Source organism: Copadichromis virginalis, linkage group LG14, assembly GCF_057382275.1.
Source record: "Copadichromis virginalis isolate Kocher_CV1m ecotype Utaka linkage group LG14, C_Virginalis_male_GT1.1, whole genome shotgun sequence".
Lineage (NCBI taxonomy): Eukaryota > Metazoa > Chordata > Actinopteri > Cichliformes > Cichlidae > Copadichromis > Copadichromis virginalis.
The window spans coordinates 343118-356743 of NC_140631.1; the positions used below are offsets into that span (position 1 = coordinate 343118).

The window sequence follows — 13626 nt, forward strand, 5'->3', positions numbered from 1 at the left end:
TCTACACAATATTACCCAGCCACAAATAAAGCAGCCAGGTGGCCGAACATTAAAGGGACTGTTCTATAAATGACAAGTTATGGGTTCAATCCTGAAGCAACCATATGTCCTGTAAATAGTGTCCTTGAATCAGACACTGACCTCCTACTGCTTACTCTCGCTAAACTGCTCTGGATGAAGCATCAGCTTAAATGCTTAAGATGTAAATAAAACAGGAGGAGACTGCTGGGAGCACAAGGGCCTGTTTCTAGCAGAGAGGGGGAGAGAGGAGTGAGGCGGCTCTGAGGGACAGAGCCTGCATGCTAACATAACACTGAATGCTGATCAGACTCTTAACGAAGAGACTGCTCATCGTTCTCTGGCGTGAAATAGGATTACCATATGTTGGTTAAAGTCCTGCTAAATGTAAGCCAGCAGTAAATGCTAACAAGGACAAACTGATCAAATAAACTCACTGCGTTACTTAGATAAGGTTGTATTTATGGGGATGGAAATTTGTATAATTTGTAGATTTTAGCATGTAAAAAAATGGAGCTATTTTTAAAGGATGACAAAAAATCTAGAAAATGAATGTAATTCATTGACATTATTGTATCATAGTTTGCATTGTTCTGACCAGCAGTGTCCTGCAGCTCCCTGTGAGCACTTAATGAAAGAGGTTATGGTTTAATGTCAGAGCAGAGAACTCACAGTTGTCAAATATGATTTTGCTCTAATATGCACCATGTGGCGCTGTATGTTTTCTGTGATTGGAGGGTAGTGTCACTGCAGCTGTCACCCCAGCCTGCTCTCTGCTCTGCCTCGGGAAAAAAGCAGCAGAGATACAGATGTAATTACTTGACAGAACAGCAACACTGTATGAAAATGTGACAATTTCATAAAACCCACTGCAGCAAGGGTAACAGATGATACAACACACAATACTGTGCACAACTCTTTAGGCACAGATGTTGGCAGCGAAGCATGGTGAAGCATCCCGCTGTTTTAGTTTTTGTTGTTTTGGGGGTTTTTTTGCAGAGAGCATGTCAAAACTAGAGACTAGAACTACAATTAGATCTTTTATCATGCAAAATAATCAGATCGCTTAAGTTCATTCTGTAGCGTGACAATGACCCCAAACAGAGCCAGAGTAATAGCTTCAGAACATGTACTGAATGTGCTTTATTAAAGGGTTTTTATCAGACTGTGATTTACGTTTACTTCACCTTATGTGTTCATTGTTGAGTAAAAGCTATTGATACCAATTATTTTTATACTATATCCTCACTTCACAGTGAGAATCAAAATCTGTTTCTTCTTTCTTTTGTACTAAACATGTTCTCACACTCTGGAGCCATTTTGGTAACATCTCCAGGCACTTATTTGTCCAATTATTTTTAAGCTATATCTATATTAACTTTAATTTCAGTGATCATAAAAGTTATATACTAGAATAAAAACAGTTTTAAAGTTTTAGAATAGAATAGGATAAACCTTTAATACTGCACAGATGAGAAATTTGGGTGTTACCCAGCTCTTATGGCAAGGGGAATATAAAATATAAAATTGAAAAATTTATAAATTATAAAATTTGCTGACTTTGCACCAAAATGGCTCCAGAGTGTGAGAACATGTTTAGTACAAAAGAAAGAAGAAACAGATTTTGGTTCTCACTGTGAAGTGAGGATATAGTATAAAAATAATTGGTATCAATAGCTTTTACTTTTACTTTTACTGTTAGCGCCGGTGTCCTTCTATTATAGTGATACTAAACAAGGCAGGAAATTATATTTTTATTCTACAAAATGAAATGAATGTATCTACTCTGCAGAAGTGTTTGTGAATTTCAACAGATCGATTAGCTTGCTGCATTATATGTATGAACTGCATTTTTATCAGTTGCAGTTTCACCATCTCAGTGCCTAATGCTTCCCTCTTGTGGTGTCATGGTGGTTAGAAATAAATATGATATGTTATATGAAGTATATAATAAAAGCAAAGGCTTCACGTAAAGAGGGATTGGGACAGCTTTTAAGCAGGGTGACCTGCAGTATCCCACTGATTAACAGCCTCAACTGACACGTTCATGATGACTTTTGCTTTGTTCCCATTCCTCAGATCGATTTTCCCTTTATAAGGTTTGCTAAACCAGATGCTATATTTATGCTAAAAGTGGCCATAAAGAGTAAGGTCAGAAGGAGGAAAGGTAATACAGCAATGAAGAATAAAGGCAAAGTCAAAGACCGATTCCAGCTTTAAAAGCTATCTATGTATTTTTTTGTACATAGATTTATATGAAAAAGATGATCTGATTTCTAGCAGCAAAGGGCACATGCAAAAAAGCATTGGCAGGATAAATTCAGTTAAAGGGGAAAATCAGTGCAAAGGTACAGAAAAATACTTATATTAGTTTGGAAATCAACAAGCAAAGAAATCCAGATAGATGTGATTTTTCCCATTCAATAGTACTTTTAATGTTCATAATTAAAAATGCTTTTGATTAATTTTGTCAGTAGGAGTAAAAGTTTGATGATTTTTTTCTCAGTGTTACTGCTCCATTAATAATAAGTGTTTAATAATTAATAATAAGTGAATCCAAGTTTTACCCCAATGTTTCCACCATTCCTCTCACCTAACCCTCATTTCCTCTTCAGGCCTTGCCTTTCAACCACACACACCCTCTACAGCAAATTAACAATATCTGAAAGTCATGTCCTTAAGAAATAAGAGGGGAAAATCGAGTTAAGACCCAACACAGGACCTGAAAGGTGCATCTAGCCCTTCAGCTGATTCATCTACCGTTTGCTGAACCCTTGTCAGAAATTGTTAGAAGAAGAAGAAGCTATTCTTAAGGATGGGAAACTCTTGATTGATGGAATCTTGAATATAGAAAAGTAACAATGGATTTTAATCCACAATGTAATGCCATTGGGAAAGCATGTGATTGGCAAATGCATCATTTTTCAGGATAGCAATGATCCCCAAAATACTGTCAGTACAGTAAAAGCATACCTGGATAGAAAAACATACAATAGAACAGCATCAGTCATGGCTTGGCCTCCCCAGAGCCCAGACCTCAATATTACTGAAGCAGTGTGGGATCATTGTGACACGAGAACGGAACAAAAGGCGGACAACACCCAAAGACGTGCTCTGAATATCCTTCAAGAAGCCTGGAAAACTGTTCCTGTGGAAATGACAAGAAAACTAGAACTGAAGAATAACAGTTACAATGCCAAATATTGACTTTCAAGCTTGTTATATTGTTATAAACTCTATTTTACGTATATTTCCATTTATGTTTGCACATGTTCAATAAAATCATTGCTCCTGAGGCAACGAGGAATGGCTAAAGATTTCTGCCACTACTCCATAACAAACATCAACTAAAAGTGTTTGATAAATGCATTCTATTTGCTTTTTTAAAAATCACAAAGTGAGAGATTTTTTTTCAATTTAAGTGAGCATTATGTTAATGTTTTAAATGTCATGGCATAGGATCAGATCGCTTCAAAGTAAATTATATTTTGAAATGTACAATCCCTTAAACACTGTGTCCTGATCTTGAACTAATAACTACTGAGATCTCAAGTCTACTGCATAATAAGACAAACAGCACCATTTAGAAAATTTCTTTTTATTGCAAGTATTCTTAATGCTTTGATGTTTTGTACAGATTTTCATATTTACAGTGATAATTAGTATTCGTCTAATAAATAATACAACTGAAAGTCATTCTCTAGCCTACATGTTTAAATATTGCACGTGCAAAGTATGTATAATATGTGCTTGTCCAATAGATATGCTGTCTTAGCAGCTATTTACAATGTTACATAAGAAACAAATGTGGGATCCAACCACCATGCTACTAAAGAGACACTGTGCGTTTCCCCTCCAAAGCAAACCCTCCACTTCAGTGATGGAGTCATGCAATTATTCTACTGGGGTGAAGACAGTTTAATTACAGCATCACTGCAATAACAGTATCCATCCAAAAAAAAAAAAACATCAAATAAAATTTTAATTATTTCTAAATAAGAAATTCGTGATAAAACAGTTTTCCAATTAACCACTACATAACAGTAGTGTCTAGTTCTTATTTGGTAGGAAATGTCCACCAGTGCTGTAACGTTTTCAAAAATAATAGTAAAAGAAAAAAAGCATTTTGATGAAAAACTAAACCAGCGTGACCTACTGTACAAGTTTGTTTAGGCTGCTTTTGCAGCAGTGCTCTTTATAAAGTCTCCAGGGTGTGATAGTAATAAATCATCTGTGAATGAAACCTTTTACACGTTTAAAATCACTTTGTCTGCCATAGGCAAGAAATCTGTTCCTATAAATACACCGTTTAATTATGTGTTCGCATTGCAACTGCTGCTCTGCCAGAAGTGTAGGTAGAGCAAAGTCAACCTATACATTATACATATCCTCATATTTGAACATTCAATATCAATATATTTTCCACATATTGTGAATATAACGCTGAGTGTGCAGAGAGGGAGAAACACGCAAACACCGTGACGAGACAAGAGCACGGGCAGTGTGATGTTACTTCACCTCTAGATGGCACTATTGCACAACCTACAACCTTCTGCATCGTTTCACTGGAATGGATGACAAGTACAGTGCAAAAACAATAACAGGAACAAACTGAGTCCGATATGATATACATATTTATGCCAAAAAAAAATGCCCGTTTGATCTTGTGTTTCCATGTAGGAACAGGGAAAAATGTCTATATTGTGTTGTCTGGTTCACCTCGGCAGAGTTCTATGGCTTTGGCAGGAGGGTTGAGAGGAAACAGAAAGGGCCTTTACCGCCTGCACCTGGCATGTTTGTGATGAAGCAGCTGCCTCTACTCCTGCTGAGCCTCCTCCCTGTACCTCTGAACCCGAGTGAGCAGAGAGCACCGACGGTCATGCACACACACAGATACTGTACACTTCAACAGACACTGGAGATACAAATGATGGGCCATTTGCTAAACCTGCAGCACACACTGCTTTCTATGTGAAAGAACCATTCTGTGAGAAAAACTCTACTGCTCATTTGATCTATGACCTCTGAAAAACAGTTCATGATTTCCATTACTATTCAATTATAAAAAAAAAAAAAGTACATTCCCTGGGTTATACAGCACTGATATGCAAAGCTTAATTGTATATCTGTAACTCTAGAACTGCAGTATTTATAGTTTTCTTAGTTTAATATTTCAATTTCATATTCTTCTTCTAAGTATAAAATCCCTTTTGTTATATTTGTCTCATTAATTTAACTGAAATACACTGAAAATTGCTCACAAATTAAGGTTTATGTGTCAATACAAATGCAGGTTTTATTGCTGGGAGCTTCCCGTGATGCACTGACTATTTCTTCTTCCATGACACTAATGTTTTGTCTTTGCTTCATCATTTATGTACTGTACTGTATCCCCAGTTTTCCAGCGAGGGCTGCGTACATTTTGATTGCATTAACGTTTTTATCCAGCCTTTATGTGCAAGCTTGAGCTGCAAAATTCAAATGTAGTTACTGACAGGCCAAAGTGCAACAGGGAAGAGATTAAATGGGATCAAAGGGAGTGGCATTATAAATTCCTTCCTTCCTGAGATTCAAATCCTCCAATCAAAACGGTGCCAGCAATGCAAAGACAGATTTCTTTAAAAGATTGGACACAATAACAAAGTCAGTCGTTTATTTATTAAAGCACTGTTAATAATTTTAGTTGCTGCTATTTCAAATAAATGTTTGGTACAACAAATTTCTCCGTGTTCTGTCTCAGGCTTTATTCGGGCCCTGGTACTAGAGCTATGGTCTGTTCTTGAGTGCAGCAGTGACGACATCAGAGTGGTCCGTCCCAAACCAACTCCCATTGACCCCACAGATAGGAGTTGCATTAAGGTATTGTATGTATGTGCGTGCGTGTGTGTGTGAGAGAGAGAGGGAGAAGGAGAAACTTCCTGGAGCCCACAATGCCCCAATTTTTAGATATCTACATAATAGTACAGACACAGATCTCTTAGAAGTTTTGCTTTTCCATCATGTTTTTAGCTCACTGGTTACAAAGGTGTTTAAATTGATTAAAATTAAATTGATTCCAATTATTATTAACCCAGGACTCAGAATAGTGGTCCATGTGTTGCTGTGATACCAGCAGCCATGTAGAAAATTCACTTGTGAATATTCATATTTAAGAAACTGGCAATAGTGATTTTGTTAACAAGAAAGGCTTTTTGCTGATTGGTTTATGGGTGTCTGGGCAAATAAGCCTTACTTTCATAAGACTGCATTTTTAGTTATGTTTTTGGCAGAATTTCTCTCAGGAAAGCTTCAACAAGCTCCAGCGTGAGCCTGTCTGTGTGTGTCTGATGCTTGGCCTCTGACAGCAGCCAAGTCATCTCTCTCAGAGAGACTAGCCAAGTGAATACGGACAGCCAGTGATGTGTAAACTGTGTCCTGCCACAGGCGACTTTAAAGTCTGCCTTATCAGTGGGTTATACATATATGCTGAGGTCAAAGGAAAACTAAATATACACACACCAGCACTTTGGTGAATTAACTCGAGTCTTTGCTTTAATCTGTGCTAAGTACAGTAGGAGGTTTGGTAGTACATATGAAGATAAGTTCACACATGCACAGAAACATCAGAAGACACATGAAAGTATAGATATTTCTATTTTAGAAAAAAAAATCCATCGTATCTTGTTTTTTTCTTTACGTTTCTTTGAAGCTGTTTAATATAATCTAAGTTGTAGCTCGTTTGTGCAAGTGTCTCTCTTTTTTTCCTTTGATGCTTTTGATGATATGTTTTCCCTGTTCTACCAGACCCAGTGAAAAATGCAGGGAGCTTTCCTGTAGTTTAATATTCTTCAGGCTGCAATAGGTTTCTGCTCAACCACTCTGCTCAGAATATATGTCTTATTCAGTTTTGAGAGTGTGGTAAACCATGTTTTATCTTTGCAATCATAAATTCTTTTTACATTTTGTTTTGCTTTGAATACTACAGATATTATTTGTCATATTATCGGTAGTGTTTGTAGTTGAATAGTGTTATATTATTATTATGTGTTAGGATTTGATCAATCCATGACGTGCACAAATGCATTCACAATGGTCTTTAAAAGCAAATACATTTTTTCTCTCTAACAGCTGCTGTATTTACTTTCCTCTTCAGTCCTTCCTGTACTTGGTCAACCTCCTCTCCTCTTCCCAGTCGGTGTGGCAACTGCTGGGCCGACAGTCTTTGGCCAACAAAAGCGAATACACCCTGAGGGAGATGCCAACCTCCATACCTGTAAGTGTTTTTCTTCTTCTTCTTTTCCACACACTGCAGTTTTTTTTTGTCATCCATCTGAGGGCATGTTTGCACTTTTTATTTGGCCTCCAAACACCACCCACCCATTTGTTTTACTTCAAACGCATTCAAATAAACCCTCTCACACTGAGACTGATATACGTTCTCCACCTTACCCATTGTAAATTTCCACACAGTTTTCGTTTTGCACCCTATCCGGTGCATTCTTGTTCAAAGCCTCTCATTTTACTCCACAGGATTTGATTGACAGACTGATTGCCGTGAATTCGGATGGGAAGATTCATTCTCTCTTCCACTACGAAGAGAGTCACACATTCGGCCTAAGGTGGGATTCATTATTTTTTTCATATTACTTAACATCAGTGGGGAAGTAGACGATATCAGATTATCACCTGGTGACTGCACACACACTTCAGCCTCTGGCAATAGGAGACTGGCATGGTGACGTAATCGGCCTTAAAATGCGGCCTTTAAGGCTGCAGACCCTGAATTGGGATACAGCCTCTGAATCGCTGCATCTTGTAGCTGTGTCGTCTTAAATTGGTCATGTGATTTTGACGCGCCGGCGCGTCCGGCAACCCCAGAGGTTTAACTTAATATTTAAGTGTCTCTTGGTTTTAGACTAGTTGTTTAGTCTAATTTGATGTTTTAAACCAGAAAAGGAAGAAGAGGGCTTAGAATTACAGGTAAGAACTGCTCAGTGGTATGTGATAAACTGTAAATGTAAAGCTTACAGGTCAGTCCTCATGTTTTTAAATCAGATTTTGAGTCTGTACATGGCACATTATGCTTTTGCATGTTGTGAAATGTGCTGCAAAACAAACTGAGGTAAACTAACTGGTTTACTGTGATGGATTTAAAGTGCGTGTGACTGGTGCGCAGTGGCTGTGGTGCTCACGGTCAGAGTTCAGTCACAAAGAGGGTAACAGAGATGAATTTAAAGTTAAGGTGATGGTGCTTAGATTCATTCACAGACTGAAACCTTCACACCAACTTTATCCTGTGTCTCTTAGTTTTAGACTAGTTGTTTAGTCTATTTTGATGTTTTAAACCATATCACAGGGTTTTTACTTCACCATTTACGGGGTTTTAACAAGCAAACAAAAGACAGATCGTGATGTTTGAAAATGTTTTGGAAATATTCTTTAAAGATTAGATGTAAAATACGCAGAGGATAAATTCAATTGGTTTATTAGTTTATTACATAAGTTGAAAAAAAGTTAAACAAGTAAATAAAGAAACAACGTAAAAGAAAAGTAAACAAAACAAATCGGTAAATAAAGGAAAATGGTAATAAGAAGGGGAAAAAAAAGAAAAGAGAAAACCCCAACAATCCCCTCTGAGCAAGCACTAGGCGACAGTGGGGAAGAAAAACTGCCTTTAAACGGGCAGAAACTTCCGGCAGAACCAGGCTCACGAGGGGCAGTCAACTGCCGGGACTGGTTGGGGTGAAAAAAGATGAAGGAGAGAGGGAAGAAGTGTTAGGAGAGAAGGGGAGAGGAGAGGTGAAAATTAAGATGGAACAGAGGTGGAGGGAGACGAGGTGACGTCAGCAGTAGAAAAAATAGAAAGAGTAGAAAAAGCAGGAGTGTCCCTCCTCCAGAAGAAGCGGAAACGTTTTTTCTTCTTTTCCATGAGCTTTTCCACGACCACTTTTTTCTCTAGGATGAGGGTTCTCAACTGATCGGTTGTTTCTTCAACTTCCTTCTCAAGTTTCTGGCATCTTTGCTCCATTTCTTTTAATAGATTGCACTTGTCTGTATTTTGCTGTTGTTTTTCCTTGTGCATCTTTTCTAACTGCTCATTTCTTCTTGTGATTTCTTGAAGCTTACGCTGCAGGTCTTCATTTATTTTCTCTTGTTGCTGCTTTTGTGCAAGCATTTCAGCGTTTTCACACTTCAAGTTGTCTGAGTTCAACAACATCTCATTAATGACCTCTGAGTGTTTTTTCGCCATTTCATTGATCCTACGCTGCATCTTTGAACGTCGTTTTTCCAATACTTCTCCTTCCAGTTCAGGTGTTCTGTCCTTCATTGTATTAATTTGTTCAGTTGTAGATTTCTTCTCTCCAAGTCCTGGAGAATACGTTTTTTTTCTTTTTCCTGTTGCTCTTTCTCTTGAAGAAGCTCTTTATTTTTGCACTCTGTTTCATCCAGCCTGACTGGATTTGGATTTATTGAAGAAGGACCACCAAAATCTTTGTTCTATTTGGTGTACATGTTAAGAGTTGCTGGACTAACAGTTGGTTTGATTTGCTTCAGAGAATCCTCAAAGTCTTTTATCTTAATGTTGCGCACCTCAGCAGCAGCTATAACACGGACTTGTTCTGGTGCCAACTCTCTTATTGGGCCAAGTGCAGCATCTTTGGCTAATGCTGTCAAATCGCTCCCTGAATATCCTTCAGTCACTTTTGCAAGACAGGACAGTTCGTCTTGGCTCAGTGGACTCCCGTGCGTTCCCAAAAGATTTTTCAGCAGCGTAAATCTTGTCTTCTCATCGGGTAAGGTCACATATACTCTTTTTGCAAAGCGCCTTAATATTGCTTCATCGAGCTCCTGGGGCCTGTTCGTTGCTCCCATTACAAGTACTCTGTCATCCTTTCCTGACTGCAACCCGTCAAACTCAATGAGGAACTCAGTTTTTAAACGGCGAGAGGCGTCGTGCTCCCCCTCCCTCCTTTGACAGAGCAAGCCGTCCACTTCATCGATGAAGATTACTGAGGGCTGTCTCTCTCTTGCAACTGCAAAGAGTGCTCGTACGAGCTTCTCGCCTTCTCCCACATATTTGGAGGTCAAACTAGCAGCACTGATGTTGAAGAATGTTGCATTAGACTCTGCAGCAACTGCTTTGGCGAGCATGGTCTTCCCATTTCCTGGTGGGCCAAATAAAAGCAAGCCACGTGCAGGAGCTCTCAGACCAGTAAAGAGATCAGGTCTTAAGGCAGGAAGGATGACAATTTCTTGAAGTGCTTGCTTTGCCAGATCCTGCCCTGCGATGTCATCAAATGACACAGTCGCTCCACTGTATACAATTTCATTTGTAATTAAGCTGACCAGTTTACTGTCCACATTCTTTTTCATATCCCTCTTCGGGGGCTGTTTCACAGCTGCCGGTCTTCCATTCTGAGTTTTTCCCACCCGAGTGGTTTTCTTTGCATCAGTTATTCTTAATGGAGGTCTTACAGAAGTGGAGGGTCTGATGGTGGTGGAAACACCTGCGGGTTGACTTTTAGGAACTGACTTTGGCTTACTTGCAATTGTTTTGGTCGACATTTCTCTTGCGCGACTTCCCCCCTGTTCACAGTCATAACACGGTAAACTAGTCATAAACGAAAACGTTTAGGCTATTTATCGCATTTAAAGGTCTTTCTTTGGGACAACGTCACAGAACACAGAAACGTCACAGGGCTTTGGAGCGTGATGTTACAGAGGTTTACAAATACTTTCAAATATAGCTCTGGTCGAACGTTTGAAGGCTGCGAACAAACTGACTAAAACTTGCTGCTCCTGACCCCTATTTATAGAAAAACTTCAAAGGCTCAAAGGCATGTGCTTGTGACATCATCACATGTCCTTGTGACATCATCACATGTCCTTGTGACATCATCACTCTTCATGAATCAGATTGTCACATGACATTTTAGAATGGGGATGTTTTTTTTTAAACCGTTTTCAAATTTAACCCTCTGTGGTCCAGGGTATAATTGGCCGTTCTTGACTATTTTTGATTTTACCTCTATATTTCACCTTTAAAATATGTTTTTCTTGCCTTATTTGGCACCATTATTTTCAGCACAACCTCAAATATCTGAAATTTGAGTTATTGTTTTCATTTTGGTATACTATATTAGCACAGTTGATCTAAATTAATAACACAATAAATTGTGTGTGCATCTCCTGTTTTGTCATGGTTGTATGTCCCGGTTCGTGACAGGCTGCATGAGCTCATCTGGTGGGAGTGTAGTACTGTAGTATTTCAGGCATAAAAACGTGGTTTTCACAGACCTTGTCACAGGGTCTGAGTCTAAGATTCAAATTGTAAACACACAAACACTCAGGCTTGCTGCAAACCTTAGCTGATCCCCCGTGGGCTTAATTTACTGCCATTGTTTACGCACCATTGTAATTGCTTCTCTAGTTTGGCATTACACTTTAATTATGGAATGTAATTATATTTTGTCTATTTTTAGTTGTGGCATTGTGTTGTAATTAATGAAGGGCCTGCACACTCCAATATCAATTTACAATTTAAATTCTCCACAGCATGTTTAACTACATTATGTTGTGCCTTTCCAGAATCCCAGATTTACTTACACATCTCCCTTTATGATACATTAGTACTACATTTGACCTAAACCTTTTCCATCCTTTTTCCAAACTCTCATTCATTTTTTACCTGATAACCAAAAACTGTGATAGTGAAAGGCTGAAATATTTCTAGGGGTATGAGATTTCTGTGTGTTTTCTGTAGGTGAGCAGCTGCGAGAAGTTTGGCTACGGGGTGATGGTGACACAGGTGGCAGCAACTGCTCCGGGAGTTGTGGCTCTGCACAGTTCAGGTACTATTGCAGTTATTTGGACACAACAAACACTTGTCAGCTGTGATGCTTAAGGCTTATATTATAAGTTGTTGTTGTTGTTTTTGTGTTGTCGGTATAAAGGAGACTTAAGGCAGCTTAGGGAGAAATGTATTTGTCAAACCGTTTTTGTTTGGGTAAGAAAGAGTAAGAAGAGGCGTTCTTTTTTGATAAATGGATTCACATATCAGTTGTATACTGATACTAGGTTTATCCATATGCAAAAGGCTCCAGGAAATACCGTACTCTTGTCAAAAGAGGTCAAAAAATGAAGCTAGTGAACAAATATTTTAATCCTGCATTCTTTCTATTGGCTAGAAGGGGCGACTCAACTGGTTATGGGAAAAGAAGTCTGATTACTTATCAGCCCTTCGCTTATAACAGCACCGCTGCGTTCTGAAACCTATTCTCTCCTATGACTTTACCCACGCAAGAACAGTTCCCTGCTGTGTTGAGCAGCGCTGGCTGTGGAGCACTCATGTGTTCCATGATGTGACATATGTTTGTGCCATCGATAAAAAGGCAGACTGACAGAAAGAAGGATGACCTCAAAAAGTGATATAGTCCAGACAGAGCTTACAAATGATGGGCCATTTGCTAAACCTGCAGCACACACTGCTTTCTATTAAATACTGCACGTGCAAAGTATGTATAATATGTGCTTGTCCAATAGATATGCTGTCTTAGCAGCTATTTACAATGTTACATAAGAAACAAATGTGGGATCCAACCACCATGCTACTAAAGAGACACTGTGCGTTTCCCCTCCAAAGCAAACCCTCCACTTCAGTGATGGAGTCATGCAATTATTCTACTGGGGTGAAGACAGTTTAATTACAGCATCACTGCAATAACAGTATCCATCCAAAAAAAAAAAAAACATCAAATAAAATTTTAATTATTTCTAAATAAGAAATTCGTGATAAAACAGTTTTCCAATTAACCACTACATAACAGTAGTGTCTAGTTCTTATTTGGTAGGAAATGTCCACCAGTGCTGTAACGTTTTCAAAAATAATAGTAAAAGAAAAAAAGCATTTTGATGAAAAACTAAACCAGCGTGACCTACTGTACAAGTTTGTTTAGGCTGCTTTTGCAGCAGTGCTCTTTATAAAGTCTCCAGGGTGTGATAGTAATAAATCATCTGTGAATGAAACCTTTTACACGTTTAAAATCACTTTGTCTGCCATAGGCAAGAAATCTGTTCCTATAAATACACCGTTTAATTATGTGTTCGCATTGCAACTGCTGCTCTGCCAGAAGTGTAGGTAGAGCAAAGTCAACCTATACATTATACATATCCTCATATTTGAACATTCAATATCAATATATTTTCCACATATTGTGAATATAACGCTGAGTCCTGCCTGACAGCACATTCCCATGAGTGTGCAGAGAGGGAGAAACACGCAAACACCGTGACGAGACAAGAGCACGGGCAGTGTGATGTTACTTCACCTCTAGATGGCACTATTGCACAACCTACAACCTTCTGCATCGTTTCACTGGAATGGATGACAAGTACAGTGCAAAAACAATAACAGGAACAAACTGAGTCCGATATGATATACATATTTATGCCAAAAAAAAATGCCCGTTTGATCTTGTGTTTCCATGTAGGAACAGGGAAAAATGTCTATATTGTGTTGTCTGGTTCACCTCGGCAGAGTTCTATGGCTTTGGCAGGAGGGTTGAGAGGAAACAGAAAGGGCCTTTACCGCCTGCACCTGGCATGTTTGTGATGAAGCAGCTGCCTCTA

At 38.7% G+C, this 13626-nt stretch overlaps 1 pseudogene; it reads right to left on the reverse strand.

Moving 5' to 3' along the window:
• Positions 1–8507: 8507 nt before the first annotated feature.
• On the reverse strand, positions 8508–10825 carry LOC146693150 (spastin pseudogene; annotated as a pseudogene).
• Positions 10826–13626: the final 2801 nt, after the last annotated feature.